Consider the following 20000-nt stretch of genomic DNA (forward strand, 5'->3'; position numbering starts at 1 on the left):
GATGAGGGAGTGAGTTTTAGAGAGATATTTAAGATGAAATAATTGTTGTGCTTTCTTTTCTTCCCATTTCCCTTTGTCTTGGCGATACTAAGAAGTAGAGTTTTTTTTCTTTTTTTTTTATTTTATTGTAGAAGTTAACATTTGCCTCTTGTCCTTCTCATCCTCTTTGCTCTTCCTCATCCTTAGTGATATTTATACTTCTTACTCTTTCTCTCACTTTTTCACTCTCTTGTTAGATTGTGATTTTAATGCTTACTCTGTTCCTCTTTGTCTTTTTTTTAAGTTACTGTATACTTATTCGTCTTCTTCTTCTTATTATTATTATTATTATTATTATTATTATTATTATTATTATTATTATTATCATTATTATTTTCTTTTCTTCTTCTTTCTTTGCTTGTTTGTTTGTTTCTTTCTTTCTTTCTTCTTCCTCTTCTTCTTCTTCTTAGATTGGTGTTTTTGCTCCTTCCCTTTCTCTTCCTTTTCAATTCTGATGTTTTGTTTCCTTGCTTCCTCTTCTGCTTCCCCTGTTATTGGGTTATGATAAGCCATGCTCCCTCTCTTCCTCCTCTTCCTATCTTCTTTTCTCTCCTCTTCCTCTTCCTTTACTTCTTGCATGAGTGGTGAATGAAGTGTGGCTGAAGGAAAGATGAGGGAGGGTGTTGTCTGGTGTGGGTTAATGTGGTCTGAGTTCTGGGTGTCCATGTGGCTTAGCGGTGTAATGCTTGTCACGATCCACGGTGACCTGGGTTCGAGCCTCACGCGATGTGGTGGTGATGGTCTAGGTGGTGGTGGTGGTGGTGGTCGTGGTGGTGGTGAAGGTGAAGGAGAAACAGACGAGAGGTGAATGACAAGTGTTCTTTCTCTTTGTCTCTTCCTTTTCTTTCCTTTATTTTCTATTCTCTTCTTCGTCCTTTGTTCCGACCATCTTCCTCTCTTTGTTCATCATTTCTTCCTTTCTTTATTTTCCTTTTCTTCTCTTCCTTTCCTTTGTGTCTTCGTTTATTTTTTATTCCTTTTATTTACGGCGGCTCCTTTCTGTGTGTGTGTGTGTGTGTGTGTGTGTGTGTGTGTGTGTGTGTGTGTGTGTGTGTGTGTGTGTGTGTGTGTGTGTGTGTGTGTGTGTGTGTGTGTGTGTGTGTGTGTGTGTGTGTGTGTGTGTGTGTGTGTGTGTGTGTGCGAGCGCGCGCGCGTATGTAGGTCGAGTCCCGTAGCGGTGTATGAGTATGATGGATGAATGGATTATGAGAGAGAGAGAGAGAGAGAGAGAGAGAGAGAGAGAGAGAGAGAGAGAGAGAGAGAGAGAGAGAGAGAGAGAGAAAGAGATTAAGCAAAGATAATAAATTTTAACATTCAAACAACAGCAATAACAACATCAACAACAACATCAACAACAACAACAACAACAACAACAAACCACATTAACAGCAACAACAACGAAACACACAACAGAAAAAGAAAACCAATAAAATAAGACAATAAAAAAGATGGGAAACCTCATTATCTGAATACCGCAACACAGCGTGACGACCACCACCTTCACCGCCGCCGTCAGTAGAGCTATTGTATCACTCTGTGTCGCTATAAGTCTGTGTCACAATAAGTCACTGGTACCCGGCGTGAGTTAGGCCCGTATTCTGAAACACTTTCGAGCCGCATCTCCACTATATTTCAAAAGTCTCTAGTTGAAGGTACACGAGTTTGTAAGGGTGTTTTTACGGTTTCAGTGACGGATTTACAAAATTTCTACACTTTTAAAGGAGCAACAGTCCTGAGAACCAAAGTAATGATCTCTGTGACCCTGGAAAACAGTCGTGGTGAGAGAGCAAAGAGTTTCTGAAGACTGGCCTTTGTATCAGGAAGGTTTGGGTGACAACGTGATATAGCTCACTGCTAGGTAGTTTCACACTCTGGCTGTTTTTTTTTCTCAGCTTAATGTTATAGTTTGATACAAATTTAGATAACGATTTTGAAAGAACACACCCCAAAAGGTATCTTATAAAGATTTCTAGCACTTGTAGCTTAGTGTTTTTTTTTAATGAGTAACATTGCATAAAGTTGCTAAAAATGAAATTACATGCGCCATTAGCAATCAAACGGTTAAGATGATGGTGATGACGGCGTGTGTGTGTGTGTGTGTGTGTGTGTGTTTTGGAGTGTCGTGTAGTCTGCACATTCCTACCACTGCTTGCCTGACTGTCCGCCTGTGTCTGCGTGTATCACGTAGGGTTCTTACTGATTTCCTTTCATTGGTTTAAACTTGCATTACGCGCGGAGGAAACCAGTACCAGTAACACGTTAGGATGTTACTGTGTGTAGGTAAGTGTTATCCGTATCTGCTCATATATGTATCTGCTTCAATGGCCTTTCCCTGTCTCATTTGCTCGTGTTCTCACAATCTTATGGAGCAAAGTGTAAGTTACTAGACTTAGGCAGTACAAGGTGACGAAGGAAGGGTTAGATCAGCATCAGATAGAATTACTTAAGGCAAGTCTCTAGGTATGTTAGTATCAGAGATTCTTCCATAGTATCAGTAACCATTAGTAATTAGTAACTCATAAGTCAGTATTAAGGATTCTGGTGTAGTAGTAGCTGGTGTAAGTCAGTGAGTACAAGTCAAACTCTGGAGTTCTGAAACACTGCGTGGCTGTTCTGCCTCCCTCGTCGCTCGCTGCCACAGAGGAGTGTCAAGACTCTTCCAGCACTAAATTTGCTCAACGTGACACTTTTCCCACATTTATTTATTGATTTATTTATTTTCTATCCTATATCATGATTTTTTTTTCCTGTATTATATTTATTTTATTCTATTTCTGTAATTTTTCCTCGTTTCTTAATTTTCTTGCCAATGAAGAGGAATTTTGAATATTCATACTTCTCAGGCTGTCCTTTTTTCATTCTTTCTCTTTTTCTCTCTTTTTCTTTCTTTTTTTTCTTCGTTTTTAAGGAATGGCAATAAAATGGCAAAACATCCTGTTCTCTGAAGAACTTTATGGGACAGAAAAGTCTAGCACTCACATACCAGCCAGCGTACTGAGACAAGTTTGAAGTGTACCCTGCTGCACCCCTGCCAACATCCTTATCCGCAAAGTATGGACATGAGCGTGTCTCCCATAGCCCCTCACCATGGCCCCTCACCATCGCCTTTCACTTCCCTTCATTGATACTGCTTCACTATATGACATTTACGTAGAACCTGTGACTAGCCCTGCCTCACTCCTTCTCTGCCTCACCCCTTCCCTGTCTCACCCGTTCCCTGCTTCACCCCATCCCTGCCTCACCCCTTCTCTGTCGCAGCACCTCCCTCCATCACCCCTTCCCTGTCGCAGCACCTCCCTGCCTCACCCCTTCCCTGTCGCAGCACCTCCCTCCATCACCCCCTCAGTGTGGCCGGACAGTGCACTCATTCAGACTCCTCGGGGTTGTTGTTCCTTGTATGTTATGGCTGGAAGGGAGAAAAGTTTGCTCGATAATCTGACCTTTGTTTTTCTTCCTTCTGACGTGCCTTTCACAGCCCCATAGTTAATTAAACTTCCATGTGAAACGGAGAATGGCCAAATGCTTGAGGTATAAAATAATAGTAATGATGATAATAATGACAATAAGTCTTTTCAGCTTGTATCCTGTTTCTATACGAGGTCGCTGTTTGGGATGAGAATTCGCCATGTGCTTCAGTTGAATGTGTCTGCGTCGCCTATCCCTTTTTTGTCTTGCATCCTCCTTCGCACAGTTCATCCACCTCTTTTTCGGTCTTCCTCCCTTTCTCCTCCCATGTACCATTCTTTATTATTGCCGCTCCAAAACAATCCAGTTACAGTCGAAAAATAATGAAAAATATAGATAATGGAATGTTGAATGATAGGGGAATACGGTAGGAATTAGAGCTAGAAAAGAAAAAAGGAGGTAAAAAGTGGTTTGAATCTTCGTCAGCAGTCTGCACGTCACCTTCGCTACAGTTACTCGTTGATGCCTCGCAGGTGTTAATTTGCCATCGTCCAATCCTGTCTCGTCAGCAGAAAGCAGGTTCAGGGGCGGCGCTTTCTCCCCTTCATGCTTCCTCCTCATCACCTTCATCATCTACCGTCAATTATTTTCTCGTCTTTTTTTTTTTTTGTCTTCTTTACACAATTCATGGCGGTTAATTGTTGCGAATCTAGAATTTTCTTCTTTATTTCTTCGATTTGTTTTGTTTTGTGGTGCGTCGTGATGCCAATTTGTCTTTTTGCTGCGTATTTGTGCATTTTTATTTTTCTTAAGCCTTTTTTGCAAGAGACAGAGGAGAAGAATGAGCAGATGAAGGAGGAGGAGGAGGAGGAGGAGGAGGAGGATAAGGAAGAAGAGAAGGCCAAAGGGAACAGGTTACTTTATATGCTGGGTGGAGAATGTCGTCTTCCCTCCTTCTCCTTCCCATTCCCTCCTTCCTTCCCTCCACCGTTCCCTCCGCCCCTCCTCTTCTTCCTTTTTCTCCTCCTCCTCCTCCTCCTCCTCCTCCTCCTCCCACTCCGGTTCTAGACTGTATACTCTCATTCACCCTCAGCCACGTTATCTACTCTCCTCCTCCTCCTCCTCCTCCTCCTCCTCCTCCTCCTCCTCCTCCTCCTCCTCCTTCTCCTCCTCCTCCTCCTTCTCCTTCTCCTCCTCACCCTCCTCCTCCGAGAGTAGGTCATGGTAGTGTCCTAATAGGAAGGTCGAGGAAGATTCTTGTTCAGATATAATACCAGGAAGCTACACGACGCCATCTCTCTCTCTCTCTCTCTCTCTCTCTCTCTCTCTCTCTCTCTCTCTCTCTCTCTCTCTCTCTCTCTCTCTCTCTCTCTCTCTCTCTCTCTCTCTCTCTCTCTCTCTCTCTCTCTCTCTCTCTCTCTCTCTCTCTCTCTCTCCTTCCTTCACACCCTCCCTCTCTCTAATCTTCTTTACCTCCCTCCTTTCATCCATCCTTCCCTCCTTGCTTCTCTGCTTCTCTCTCTCCCTCCCTCCCTCCCTCCCTCCCTCAGTCGCTTCAGCACGTAAACTGAGTGTGTTATGAGGGAGAGAGCGAGCGAGCGAGCGAGAGAGAGAGAGAGAGAGAGAGAGAGAGAGAGAGAGAGAGAGAGAGAGAGAGAGAGAGAGAGAGAGAGAGAGAGAGAGAGAGAGAGCATTGGTAGTGGCAGTAGTAATAGTTGTTGTTGTTGTTGTTGTTGTTGTTGTTGTTGTTGTTGTTATTGCTGTTATAGTGTTCTGTTCTCTAGTTTCGTCTTTACTTCCAACCACCTTTATTTTATTTATTTTATTTTTTTTTTTTTCCATGCCTTGCTCGTGCCCTCGTCACGTGATAACCTTGACCACTGGGTTCTCACAGTCTGCCCTTAACCTTCCCCACCACCACCACCACCACAACCACCACCACGGCGCCTAGTCCATTCCCCTCCAGCCACCAGGACAATAACCCTACACATGTCTGCTTCACCGCCGCCGCCGCCACCACCATCACCACCACCACCACCACCACCACGACCATTACCTTCCATAGTGCAGTAATCTCTTGTACTTCTCGTTAGTATTGTATAATCAAGCAGCTTATTAAGGATTTATGAGGCAATTTACGGTTTGTTATCCTTTGTAAAGAAATACCATGGCATCTTCACTACCACTACTACTTCCACCACCACCACCACCACTACCACACGCGGGTATTCTTAACTGTTCTTCAAAGCTAAATGTAAAGAAAGAGTGACCTGGGATATTAGTTAGGGACATAATCATAGCGTAGAAAGGTAATAGCAGCAGCTTTATTAGAAGTGTGGACAGTGGAAAATTTTGTTGTGTTGTTTTTGTGATGGTGGTGGCGGTGGTGGTGGTGGTGGTGGTGGTGGTGATGCAGCACTATTAGTATGAGTCACGGCGGTGCGGCAATATGTACTTCATTTGCATCCCTGCCTGCATTACAACGACTTAGACATTCATGAACAAAGGTGAGAGCAAGACAGGGCGACGGGGACAGGGAGGGAGAGAGCAAGGAGGAGGAGGAGGTTGAGAAGTAAGGAACAAGCAAGAAGCAGAAAATGATGGAAGAGACAGCGAAAGAAGAAAAGGATGAAATAACGAAGAAATTAGCAAAATGGAGGAGTCAATAAAAAAAAAAGTGTAGAAGGAGAACAAAAATGAGAAAAGGAAAAAGAGTTAGTAAGGGAAGAGTGAGGAGAAGGAAGAGGAAAAGGACAGAACAGAAGAGTTAAATGAGGAGGGAGAAGGAATGGAACGAAGTAACAAGGAGGAGGAAGAGGAGGAGGAGGAAAGAAGCATGAAAAAAAACAAAGGAGTCGATGAAGGAGGAGGAGCAGATGGACATGGATCACTGAAACTCCTACGTTGCGTCTTCGTCAGGAATTCCGAGAGGTCATGATTTTTTTTTTGTCTTTTTTTTTTTTTTTTTTTTACGTGGGTGACGAGCACACTTGTGTCGGACGGGTTGCTTGAGGTGGTGCGAGGTTCATGCCGTCTTTTCCCCGCCCCAGGCTCACCATTTTCCGCCAGAGATTATTAGAAATGTAACTGACTTTTAGCTAACTTGCTTTCTTCTCTTTTTCTTTTCTTTTCTTTCCTGCCAGAACGCTAAGGAAGGGATACCTTAGTCACCGCCTTTAATCTACTATGAATTCGTCAACACTTCACTATTTCAAGGATTTTTCTCTTTCAATTACTCCTTTCCTCTAATTTTCTTCCCTACAACCGGAACACTAAAGGAGAGAGTCTGGTTACTGCCATATATTTGCTACCTTTTTTCGTTTTTTTTTTTTTTTACGGACTTCCTTCTTCTTTTTTATCTTTTTTTCTTTGGCAGCAAAAATGGCGTAAAGTAAATATACCATTCAACGTCATGAAATAACTATGATTTTCTCTCTTTTTTACTATTTCTGATTTTTTTTTTTTTTTTTTTTTGTTTCTTTCACTCATTAATTTCTTCTGCTTTTTTTTCCTCTACGGCATAGACACAAAGGAAGAGAAAATTTAATAGCTATAAGTAATATGCTCGGATTTTTTTTTTTTTTTTTCTTTCTTCTGCACCTTTTACCTGTCATGTGTATTTTTTTTTTTTTTCCTTTTTTTCTCCGTCAGTTTCCTTTGCCCCGTCTCTCCCCCTTTCTTTCCTTACACTTTTCTGTATTTCAAGAACTTTTCTCTCCATTAGACCATTCTCAGTTTTATATTTTCTTGTTTCTCTTCATTCCATTTTTATCTGTTTCACTGCTTTCCCCCTTTCATTTTTTTTCTCCTTATTTTCGATTTTGAATATATTCCTCTTTTCTTTTATTAATTTCCTCCTGTTTTGGTCACGCGAAGAAATGAACCATGGACCACATTCTGCCTCCGTGTCATATTTCCTGAAGTTTCTGGCTTTTTTTTGCCTCTTGTGCTTTTTTCGTCCGATTTATCGTCGCGTTCACCTCCGTAAAGAGATAAACAGTAACACATATTAGTCTCTGAGTCACATCTGCGCAACACCTCCCATGCCTCCTGCTTCCAATTCAGCAGACAAAAAGCAGGCGCCGCAGGGATACAAGTTGGCAAATAAGGCGACATGAGACTCCGGCGAAGATTAAAACTGCGAGGGTTCTTATTGCAACCACGAGGAATCCCAACCCTTCCTTTTTTTTTTTTTTTTCCCGTGAGGTTCGCAAGGTTCGTCACTGACCAGCCAGCAATAAAACCCAAAGGGATCACTATTGTTTGCAGGAAGTGAGGAATAAAACGCCTCCTTCAGTTCCTTAACCCATATTTCTCCCTTAACATTCACTTCCTTTACTACCTTCACCTTACCTCCTCGCTCCAGCCTCCTCATAATAATTTGTCTCTTTGATTCACTGCAGAACAAAAGCTTCCCTCCAGTCTTCCCGTCGGCTGCCTATCTATTCCTATCTATTCCTATCTATTCCTATCTATTCCAGGCCACCATAGGAAAACTTATTATATCCTTGTTTTATTTTGGTGTCTCCTAATGATCTAACTCACAACACGTCTATTCTGTTCCTTTTCCTTCAGTCTACGTGATCCTGCCTCGTTCTCCCACCTCCTCCTTCTCTAACTCTCTTGCACCTGTCTCGTTTTTGCCCGCGCCCCCATCTCCGCCTCTCCTCCCCAGCTCGACTCGTGAAGTAATCCCCACATGCGCCTCACCATCACCGCCACCACCACCAACACCACCACCATCATCATTATACACTAAGGTTCCACTGCAGCACAAAGGCCTCCTCGCATCTTCACCCATCTGCCAGCTGGCCATCAATTCCAATGCACCCCAGCAGAATACCATATCTTCTCTCGCCATCTGGGCAGTTCTTCGAGTATTCCCTTCCTGCCATTATGTGAGCTTAATTGTCCTTCTGTCAGCCGCTTATACTTAGATCATGAAATCCTACGCTGGTTATTCCTTTCTATTGGGATTAACTAATACATTTCATTCCTTGAGGCTTTCCTTTGTCGCTCCCCGTCCATACCTTAAAGGGAAAATCTAATATACACGTAATCACAGGTAATGATGGAAGTAATTACACTCCAACTCACCTGTACTTTCTTTCGTGTGTATAATTTTTTTTCTTTTTTTTCTTGGTGTTCCTCCCGGCTCGTGTCTGCCGCGCCCAGCCTCCATGGTCATGCGTCATAAATCTAACTAAGGGTAATTTCTATAATGTGTTGCGTGTGCCTCTGACCAAAGACAGCCGTGCCAATAACCCCAACGCAGCACCAGCCCATCGCCTGGTCCCTCCTCACTGAATTTGTCTGCCTGTCTGTCTGTATGTATGTATATATATATATATATATATATATATATATATATATATATATATATATATATATATATATATATATATATATATATATATATATATATATATATATATATATATATATATATATATATATATCTGTCAGTCTGTCTATTTATCTATCTGTCTATCTACCTATCTACGTATCTGTTTGTCTGCCTATCTATCCATTTATATATATCTACCTATCTCTATGTGTCTACCTTTCTTTCTTTCTTTCTTTCTTTTTTTCTTTCTTTATTTCTTTATTTATTTATTTTTCTTTCTCTCCATTTAATTTTCTTTCTTCCTCCCTTTCTTTTCTTTTTTTTTTTCTTTTCTCTTTTATATTCACTTTTACCATAGTTACGAGTTATGAGAGTGAAAGTTATGTAATTATCCCAACACAGCCCCTCCATTCAGTCCCACTACACAGTCCCGTCACAAAATCAAGAATTCAGCCCCAAAAAATATAAAATTTACGTACATAGCCCTATCGCATCATCATCATCATCATCATGACCACCTATGTTGTTTTGCATGTCTATTTCAAATTACTTATCTCTTTATCTAGCCCTCTGACTGCCCAGTCCCACTATATATGCTCCATCTCACAGCCCACCACTCAGTCTCATCACACAGTCCCATCACACACATCCCCATCTAGCAGTCCCATCACACAGTTCCATCACACAGCTCTATCTAGCAGCCCCATCACACAGTCCCATCTCACAGCCCCATCACACAGTCCCATCACACACAGCCGCATCTTTCAGTCACATCTCACACAGTCCTATCTAGCAGCCCCATCACACAGTCCCATCTCACAGCCCCATCACAAAGTCCCATCACACACAGCCGCATCTTTCAGTCACATCCCACACGGTCCCATCACACAGTCCCATCATACATGCCCATCTCAGTCCCATCTCAGTCCCATTACACACAGTCCCATCTCACAGCCTCCCATCACACCTCATTACATTGCGTCCCACAAGCGTTCATTCTTGTCCACCATATAAGGTTGAACTTCATATTTGTTAAATAATTTCCTCGGGAGGAGGAACTAGCCATCACTGAAATGAATAACCTGAAAGACACAGCTTTCTTCAGGAACTAAATAACGCTGCAAATAAAATCTTGTCTCATATTTTTAAACGCTTCGGCCTCCCATTACGAGTGTTTTCAGAGGCCGCGCAGATGACTGACTCGCTGCATTCCCATTAGTGTTTCCTCTCATTACCGGTACTGAACCTTTGCTAACTCCCGGACTGCCGCAGCTTCTCCTCAGCCTTAATAGAATGTTGTGGGCAGGTCTAGAGTGTAATTTAGAAAGACAACACTGAAAACATGGAGTGCTGGCGGAGTTCAAATATTCTAGTGACTGTTATTTTATTTCCCGCTCAGTAAAATAAAATCATAAGAACATAAAAACATAATGGAAGCTGCAAGAAGCCAGCAGACCTACACGTGGCAGCCCCTGCATGAAACATACCTATTTATATCCACCTATTATCCTCATCTAAATAAATTCATAACCATAAGTTGATCTACTCTTCTTTTTTTTTTTTCAAATTCCCTATTGAGTCCACAATAACTACCTAACTACTGAGTCTATTACAGTCATCTATTTGAGAAGTAACTTCTTCCTTTTTTATCTAACTTTATCAAGACTGAGCCCATTATTCCTATCCCGGTTACTAATCCTAAGGATTTTGCTTATATTTCCCTTGTTGCATCACTTATACATCTTAATTAAATAGCTCCATCAGATTCCCTCAATCTACCCCCCTCTGAAGACTCTATATTGAAAATTTTTATCTCCTCTTGTAAAAAAATATTTCGCATCCCTTATATTTTTGCAGTCATTCTTCTCTATACTGACTCCAACAGACCTATATCTCTTTTGTAATAGGGGGATCAGAACTGCATAGCATGTTCCGTATGAGGTCTGACCAGTGCTAAATATAACTTTAATGTCACTTCGCGACTTCCGCTTTTTACGCTCCTAAGGATTAATCCTAGTACACGGTCTGCTTCATTTCTGGCCTCTAATGGCCCTCTATGCATTGTTTCTCTGACGGAATGACTTCTAAATCTTTTTCATCCTCTAATCTTACCAGAGCCTCGATTTTATTGTGTATCTATTTTGTTGATTTCCTCTGTCTATGTTAGGTACTTTGCATTTGTTTACATTGAATTATATTTTGTCATCTTTTTGTCCATTCGTTCATCGTATCTAAGTCTGTCTGCAGGGCGGTTGCATTGGACTTTGACTTAATTAACCTAACTATCTTTGCTTCGTCTGAAAAAGTACTCTAACAGGTGTTATAGTCATATTATTACTGGCTGTTAGATAGTTAAACCATCACTAGAATCATGAAACCATTCTTGAAAACTCCAATAATTCCCATTACAGTCTGACTGAATTAATCGAGATGAGGCGCCCGGATTGTTAAGTCGCTTCACTCCTGCCACTTCAGCAGGTGCAGTTAATTGGCGGCCATGTGGCAGGTAACACGTGCACGAGTCTCGGGTGTCAAAACGTCAGGTTGTTGTGAACACAGTAACTAGAGATGCTCATTAAAGCAGCATTATCTTGTCTCGCAGTTTTTTCCCCCTTTGGCTTTCATGTTGTGGTGTCTGAGGTGAGCGGGCAGGATGACAGTGATGCTGAATGTTATGCTGAGAGCGTGTTTTCCTTTTTTTATGTTGTTATACTATGTTATCTTTCTTTCCTTTCTTTCTTTTTCTCTGTGTGTGATGGTGTTTCTGTGTTGCATTTTACCGTTTTATGCCTTACATTTTTAAAAAGTTTTGCATCTTGTCTCAATTACTTCCAACAACATCTAGTGGGTGATATTGGCGGTGTCAAGTGTCAAGTGTGTTTTGATGTTTCTGTCATAAGTTAAGGATTCTGCATCAATAGCGGAAGAAAAAGAAAAAAGACACTCATAAGAAGCCTAGTGATTACCTCTGTGGTCTTGAAAAACAGTCTTGAGGAGAGAATAAAATGTTTAAGAATATCGGCATGTGTCGTTCTCCCGGTGGTATGTTGGGGCCATAACCATCCCGCCTCGTCTTCCACCGGTTCTCAAGTCTCCAGCGCCTGCCTTCTTGACTGCCACCAACTCCTTCCCTTTCCTTCCCTTCCCTTCATCCCTAAACTCTCCCACCAACACAGAACCTTTATTCTCTTCATCCCGTAAGACCTGAACACCACCACCACCACCACTTCTTACAGCACCACCAGTCATAGCTGCTCCTCTTCCTTCTCCTCCTTCTATTTCTCCTTCTCCTTCTACTTGTACTATTACTACTACTACTACTATTACTACTGCTACTGCTACTGCTGCTACTGCTACTGCTACTGCTACTGCTGCTGCTGCTGCTGCTGCTGCTGCTGCTGCTGCTGGCTGCTGCTGCTGCTGCTGCTACTACTACTACTACTACTACTACTACTACTACTACTACTACTACTACTACTACTACTACTACTACTACTACTACTACTACTACTACTACTACTACTACTACTACTACTACTACTACTACTACTACTACTACATTACAACAACAACAACAACAACAACAACAACAAAAACAACAACAACAACAACTACTACTACTACTACTACTACTACTACTACTACTACTACTACTACTACTACTATTACTACTACCACTGCTTCTACTATTACTACTACTACTATTATTACTACCACTACTACTACTACTACTACAGTACTGCAACAATAACAACAACAACAACTATTACTACTACTACTATTACTACTACTACTACTACTACTACTGCTACTGCTGCTGCTGCTGCTGCTGCTGCTGCTGCTGCTGCTGCTGCTCACCCTTTCATCGACACTCCAGAAAACTAGTTCCTTACCAGTTATGTGGGAATGTGTGTGTGTGTGTGTGTGTGTGTGTGTGTGTGTGTGTGTGTGTGTGTGTGTGTGTGTGTGTGTGTGTGTGTGTGTGTGTGTGTGTGTTATTCTTCAAGGTAGCTTTGTTACGTTGTGGTATTTCCGCGTTGAGAAAGAAAAGAGGAATTTAAGGAAGAAAAGAAGAACAAGAGCACGAATAAGGAAAAGTGAACAAAAAACATCACTGAGAAAGAACAAATAGAAAATATGTTGACCCTTACAAGGCTGTTTGTAATAAGGAGGAGGTGACGAGGGGGAGGAGGAGAAGGAGGAGAAAGATTAGTGCAGGGAGAGAGAGAGAAGAAGAAGAAAAAAAAGGGAGAAACAAAATGATAAAAGAAGAAGAAGAAGAAGAAAACAAAGAAGGAAAAAAGGAGGAGGAAAAGAAAAGAAATAGACGCAAAACGAAAATCAAAGAAGAGGAGAAAAAGAAAAAGAGTAGTAGTAGTAGTAGTAGTAGTAGTAGTAGTAGTAGTTGTAGTAGTAGTAGTAGAAGGAGGAGGAGGAGGAAAACGCTCATGTCTAAGATGGCAGTCCTCTCTTTAAAACTGCTGCTGATGACGCTGTACTTGACGGCCTGTGGTGGCGGCAGACGTGCGGTGATGGTGGCGGTGGTGGTGGTGGTGGTGGTGGTGGCTGCGGCGGCAATGAACGGTCACCAGCCTTGAAACACCACCACACCAAAAAATGAACATCCCTTTGGCCGCCGGTCGATGCTCCCTGCCGCCGCATCTTCCAGCACGGCCGCGGAGGGGAAAATACCGAGTGAGAGAAAGCGAACTCCTCTCTGTGCTTCAGGTCGCCTTTCGTGAAGCTTGCCGAAGAGTCGCGGAAAGAAGCTGATCAAGAGGTTTTCCGCTGTACTGTCCTGTCTCCTTACCAAGTACTTAGATAAGATTAGGTTCGTTCCCAAACATCCACGACAGAACCTACCGATCCATTGTTGCTTGATTAACCTTTCGCCTTTCGTTTTAAGCTTGCCGAATTGTTGCGAGAGAATTGATTAAGGAGTTTTCTGCTGCAGTCCTGGCTCCTTACCAAGTACTTAGGTTAGGTTAGGTTCCTTCCCAAACACTTATGAAAGAACCTACCGATTTATTACTGTTTTATTAACGTTTGCATTTCTTTGGATCACTGGAAGAATTGATTAAAGAGTTCTCTGCTGTACTGTCCTGCCTCCTTACCAAGTACTTAGGTTAGGTTACATTGGGTTGGTTCCCAGTCACCATGAAAGAACATAATGATCGATTGTTTGATTAACGTTTGCATGGCTGTGTGATCCCTTGTACCTTACTTAGCGTAGGAATGAAAATCTCACGAGTCGGTCACTGTTAGAGACAAAGCGCGTGGTGTATGAAGGTGTGTGTCAAGGGACGCGACCAGGACTTCTGCGGGAGGCCCTGGCAGGTTCTCCCGACACCCTGACTCATCACTGTCTTGCTTGAGTTTGTCGAGTTCCGCAGGCTGACTTTTGTATCCTTTGATGTTTCTTCTTTTTTTTAATTAACGCGGATCTTAGTGAAGGTGTGTGTGTGTGTGTGTGTGTGTGTGTGTGTGTGTGTCGATGTGCGCGTACATGTTTGTATGTTTTATTCTTCATTTTCCTTCTTCTCTCTTTAGTCCTTCATACATAAGTGTATAATGAATACAACATAAATGTGTGTGTGTGTGTTTGTTTTACTCTGATTTTCCTTCTTCTCTCTTTAGTTTTGCATATATAACTGCATAATGAATACAACATGAGTGTGTGTGTGTGTGTGTGTGTGTGTGTGTGTGTGTGTGTGTGTGTGTGTGTGTGTGTGTGTGTGTGTGTGTGTGTGTAAGTGAATATGACTATTGCTAATTTTTCTCCCTAACCGTCCAATCTTGAATATATATATATATATATATATATATATATATATATATATATATATATATATATATATATATATATATATATATATATATATATATATATATATATATATATATATATATATATATATATATATATGTTACGCATAATGTGGACAATTGCCTAATGTGAACATTAGGCAGAAAATTGCCTAATGTGTACATCAAGCAAGTAGGTTGCGTAAAGTTTACAAATTGTTAACATTAGGCAAAAAATGCCTATTGTTCAAATTATGCAGCTCAATTTTGCCCAATGTGAATAAGGAAAACATACCGAGACGCAATTGATTACGGACGTGACGATGCTGATGTGCTCTCTCTCTGGGCTGATATGGGCTAACCTAACCTAACCTAACCTAACCTAACCTAACCTAACCTAACCTAACCTAACCTAACCTAACCTAACCTAACCTAACCTAACCAAACTGTAGACACTGGTTTGTCATTCAATTCACATTAGGCAAAATACCCTTGCCTAATTTGAAAATCATGCCTAAAGTGGACATTAAGCAAGTAAGTTGCCTATTGTCAACATCGTGCAAACAAATTGCCTAATGTGAACATTAGGCAATTTCACTGCCTAATGTTCACATTAGGCAATTATCCACATTATGCGTGACATATATATATATATATATAAGGCAAAGTCATGAAACCGCATTACACCCTTTCGTGTTTGTCACAGTAAAAAACATGACATAAAAAAATACATTAAACACTTAAGAGATGTCACCTTCACGGCAGAGAGAGAGAGAGAGAGAGAGAGAGAGAGAGAGAGAGAGAGAGAGAGAGAGAGAGAGAGAGAGAGAGAGAGAGAGAGAGAGAGAGAGAGAGAACGAGTCATTGGACGCTGTAAAATTAGACCAGTGAGATCAAACTTCCCAGAATGGTGAAGGAGAAGCGAGAAAATATCAAGGCACAGAACACCCTTGAATCCACGCTTGCTTTAGGAGAAATCGGTGGCGCCTCCTTCAAGAAGACCCTCACCACTACCACTTTTCTTTTATTTTTCTTTCCTCTCCCTCGGCCTTCAGGTGGGTCACAGAGTTCAGGGAGTTCAAGGTCAGGCTGGTAAGGCGGCGACGTGACCAAAGGGTACCAAAGGAGGAGAGTAATGAAGGACTCGTCTCGGCTTGGAGAGGAGGAGGGAGGCAGAAGGGAATGTGTGGTGCTTTAGGTGAGGGGAAAGAATGTCCGGTTGATAGATATGATTGGTGTGAGACAAAAGTTCGAGGAGGAACTAGAGAAAAGGCAATGTGTGTGTGTGTGTGTGTGTGTGTGTGTGTGTGTGTGTGTGTGTGTGTGTGTGTGTGTGTGTGTGTGTAGTGTACGTGTGTCTGTATCTATTTGCCCGTGTATCTGTCTGTTTCCAGGAACATAACACCAGTAATATTTCCTGAACCACGCCTTAACTGACAAACTTCACACGCCACACTACAGGGACGTGTGTGTGTGTGTGTGTGTGTGTGTGTGTGTGTGTGTGAGACCGTGGCCTCGCATGCTTCCCCGTGAGAGTGTAGGCCAGGCGGCGGCGGGAGTGCGTGGCGCGGCGTGGTGTGCGGGTGTGCGGCATGGGTGTGGCGTGTCCTCTCATCATAACAGACACTGAGGTTTGATCTTGCTGGTCCGATTCGCAGCGTCACCTTGTAAACCTCTCCTTCAGATATTTCCTCGGTGCATACTGCGGCTTGTGTGTCGGGGGGGGGGTAGGGATAGTTGAAGTGTCTCGCCACGTAGTACAAGATATCGTGCTTATTACCTACGCGTTTCACTTTCTGAATCTGATCTTTGTTAACATATGCTACACGAAAAAATGCTAAAAATCCAAATTCTTTTTATTTTTTTATTTAATAAATATGAAGTACAGTTATTTCACTTCTAACATTTCGATTTCTTCTGTCGAAAACTGCGCAGAATCAGAATATTGTCGTCTTATTTTTGAAAGGAGAAATCGATGCAGCACATGAGTGTAAGGACATCCTCACTCCCTGCCTGCCTCAGTATTTGCTCCTGCCTTTGACCTGAACTGTTTGAAGAGGGAGGTTTCAAAATACCTTCTCTTAATTTTGGATAATCTTTTTGACTGGACTCTGGAGACTGGCACCCTCAGTGGGCCTTTTTTTGGCCTTCTTTGTTACACTTGACCAGAGTAACTCTTACATGAAAAAAAACTCTTAATAAGGTGATTGAATATTGTCAAAACCTGAAATTTAATAATACACTGACTTGGCGAGGAGTCATAATAATTGCAATATGACCTGACTTGAAAGGATTACTCGTACTATTCCTGACCATTCAGTTTAAGCCTGGAATACATAACATACACTCTTGGCCTGGTTTTAGGAAGAGAAGGTTCAAAACTTCATAATGAGTAGGAGAAAATATGAATAAAAAATTAAAAGTGTGACTTGAACGAATCCATTTGAGTGTTGAAAATTAAAACCATTCCTGCTGCGTCATTACAAAGGTGTTAATAAGGAAAAAAAAAACATTGCATTTCGGTCAGATGCGTCTGATTTCCACGATTATTTTCTACTGTCCAGGTTTTTTTTCCCACAGTCACTCACTCACACACTCACACTCACTCACTCACTCACTCACTCACTCACTCACTCACTCACTCACTCACTCGCTCATTTACTCACCTCCTTGCTTTACTCTCACATATCTCTTCATTCACTCACTCAGGCACGTATTACAACACAAGCTCTCTCTCTCTCTCTCTCTCTCTCTCTCTCTCTCTCTCTCTCTCTCTCTCTCTCTCTCTCTCTCTCTCTCTCTCTCTCTCTCTCTCTCTCTCTCTCTCTCTTGACACCTCCTCATTTATCCTCATTTATCACTACTATTCTTGTTTTCTTATCTCCAACTCTCCCTCAAGCTCTCTCTCTCTCTCTCTCTCTCTCTCTCTCTCTCTCTCTCTCTCTCTCTCTCTCTCTCTCTCTCTCTCTCTCTCTCTCTCTCTCTCTCTCTCTCTCTCTCTCTCTCTCTCTCTCTCTCTCTCCCGGACCAAGATTCAGTAAGCTTGACTGAGAGAGAGAGAGAGAGAGAGAGAGAGAGAGAGAGAGAGAGAGAGAGAGAGAGAGAAAGGTAATTGACCGGGAAATTTCAACGCTGTGTTCAGTACCTATCTAACTTCTCTCTCTCTCTCTCTCTCTCTCTCTCTCTCTCTCTCTCTCTCTCTCTCTCTCTCTCTCTCTCTCTCTCTCTCTCTCTCTCTTCCGGACCAAGATTCAGTAAGCTTGACAGAGAGAGAGAGAGAGAGAGAGAGAGAGAGAGAGAGAGAGAGAGAGAGAGAGAGACAGAAAGGTAATTGACCGGGAAATTTCAACGCTGTGTTCAGTACCTATCTAACTTCTCTCTCTCTCTCTCTCTCTCTCTCTCTCTCTCTCTCTCTCTCTCTCTCTCTCTCTCTCTCTCTCTCTCTCTCTCTCTCTCTCTCTCTCTCTCTAACACACTCACACCCACCTACCCCTACACACACACATACAACCACCAACCCACACACACACACACACACACACACACACACACACACACACACACACACACACACACACACACACACACACACACACACACACACACACACACACCTCATTCACTTATCAAAAGAACAAGAACACACATTAGTCAGTGTCGCGCACCCCTTAAGCCCAATTAAATCTACGCATATAAACCTCCTCTTTGTGCGTGATGAAGCCCGGTCTCCCTCACCATGGTCTCAGTGTTGCAAGGAAGCTGAGGACCGTACATTATAAGTTTTCGCTCGGCCAAAAGAACTGTCATCGAAATGGAACTGTGGTTAGTAGTCGGGTTTCTCATGGGTGTCTTTTCCTGCTGCTGTTGTGGATTTCATGTTATTCTCTCCCTGTGATTATGAAAACGCCTTTGGAAACACAGCAGCTTCCAGTACAGGCTGTTGAAAGCATTGAAATACAAAGGTCCCTGAAGATTTAACAATACAGTGCTAATTACTGACTCATAAACAACTAGTATCGTCTGTGTCACGATCTACAGCAATTAGCCTGAAAGATTACCTTATTTCAAATAGATCCGCTAGAAGTGATTCTTGTTTTTGCTTTAATTTTATTTTATTTTGCGCTTTTTTTTATTTGCTTGTTATTTTTTTCATTTTATTCGTTAGTTCATATTGTTTTATTCTTATCTTATTTTTTTCTTTTATTTATATTGCTTTATTCATACGTTGTTCATATTACTTTGCATGAGGGGAAGTTCATGAGTCACTCCTTTTGTTCGCATCATCATAATACAATGGAGAGGGTTTTTTATGATTTCCTCGATGTGACTTAAGGAACGGGATGCTTTTTTTCACGAAGGAAGCCGAGGATGGATGTGCTTCCGCTTTTTTTTTTTTTTTTTCTTCTTCTTAAGAAGAGTGTCTTTTATTACACTGGTGCCATGTAGGGAACACTCTCTCTCTCTCTCTCTCTCTCTCTCTCTCTCTCTCTCTCTCTCTCTCTCTCTCTCTCTCTCTCTCTCTCTCTCTCTCTCTCTCTCTCTCTCTCTCTCTCTCTCTCTCTCTCTCTCTCTCTCTCTCTCTCTCTCTCTCTCTCTCTCTCTCAAGATGCACGTAGGGAAAAACTGTCGTTCTTCTTATACATTTTTTAACAAAAATAAGAAGAAAAGTGTCTGAATATCTATTCTTGTCACATCAAAGTTACAACAAAGAGAAACACTGGAAAGATTGGTGACGAATGACTGTAGAACAATAAATGGCTAAAGAATGTCAATGGAAAGACACGGAAATGGAAACTGATAATGGAGAGATAAATAAAATAAAGTGAGGGTAGAAAGATAAAGAAATGAAGAGCAACAGTCGAAAGATAGATAAAGATTGTTCACGGACTCAGAAGTATTACCAGGGAACAAGACTGAAAGTGTACAGATAGTTGTAACCTAGACAGAACCACATTTAAGAAGATGTGCAAAACCTGGCTAACAAGTGGAGTCATAGATGAGAGGAACAAGCTTAACAATAACGCAATGAGTGCACAAAGGCTAGATCGTTTCAAGTAATGTTGCAGTCATCTATGGGGTAATGATGACTAATGGTAGGTACTCAGGGGCTTCTCTTTTGGGGTTGGCATTCTCACTGGGCGCTCTCTCTCTCTCTCTCTCTCTCTCTCTCTCTCTCTCTCTCTCTCTCTCTCTCTCTCTCTCTCTCTCTCTCTCTCTCTCTCTCTCTCTTTCGCCCTTGACCAAAACCCCTCTGACATAAAAAAAGGGATCAACTTCCTTTTTTTTCAGTTTCTTTACATTCTTAGGTTCTTAGATTCTTATGTCTTGTCAGAGTAAATTCGGGGCTGTCATGTTACTTTATGACTGGACGGTGACAGGGAGAGAGAGAGAGAGAGAGAGAGAG

The 20000-nt window shown here is 41.9% G+C and overlaps 1 protein-coding gene and 1 long non-coding RNA gene across 4 annotated transcripts in view; one reads left to right on the top strand and one right to left on the bottom strand.

The window, feature by feature from the left end:
- Positions 1 to 20000, top strand: part of LOC135112195 (uncharacterized) — a 108261-nt gene that overhangs the window by 50522 nt on the left and 37739 nt on the right. The window lies entirely within an intron of this gene.
- The window catches only part of LOC135112194 (von Willebrand factor C and EGF domain-containing protein-like), a 30076-nt gene that overhangs the window by 9590 nt on the left and 486 nt on the right, over positions 1 to 20000 (bottom strand). The window lies entirely within an intron of this gene.

This window comes from Scylla paramamosain, chromosome 23, assembly GCF_035594125.1.
Source record: "Scylla paramamosain isolate STU-SP2022 chromosome 23, ASM3559412v1, whole genome shotgun sequence".
Lineage (NCBI taxonomy): Eukaryota > Metazoa > Arthropoda > Malacostraca > Decapoda > Portunidae > Scylla > Scylla paramamosain.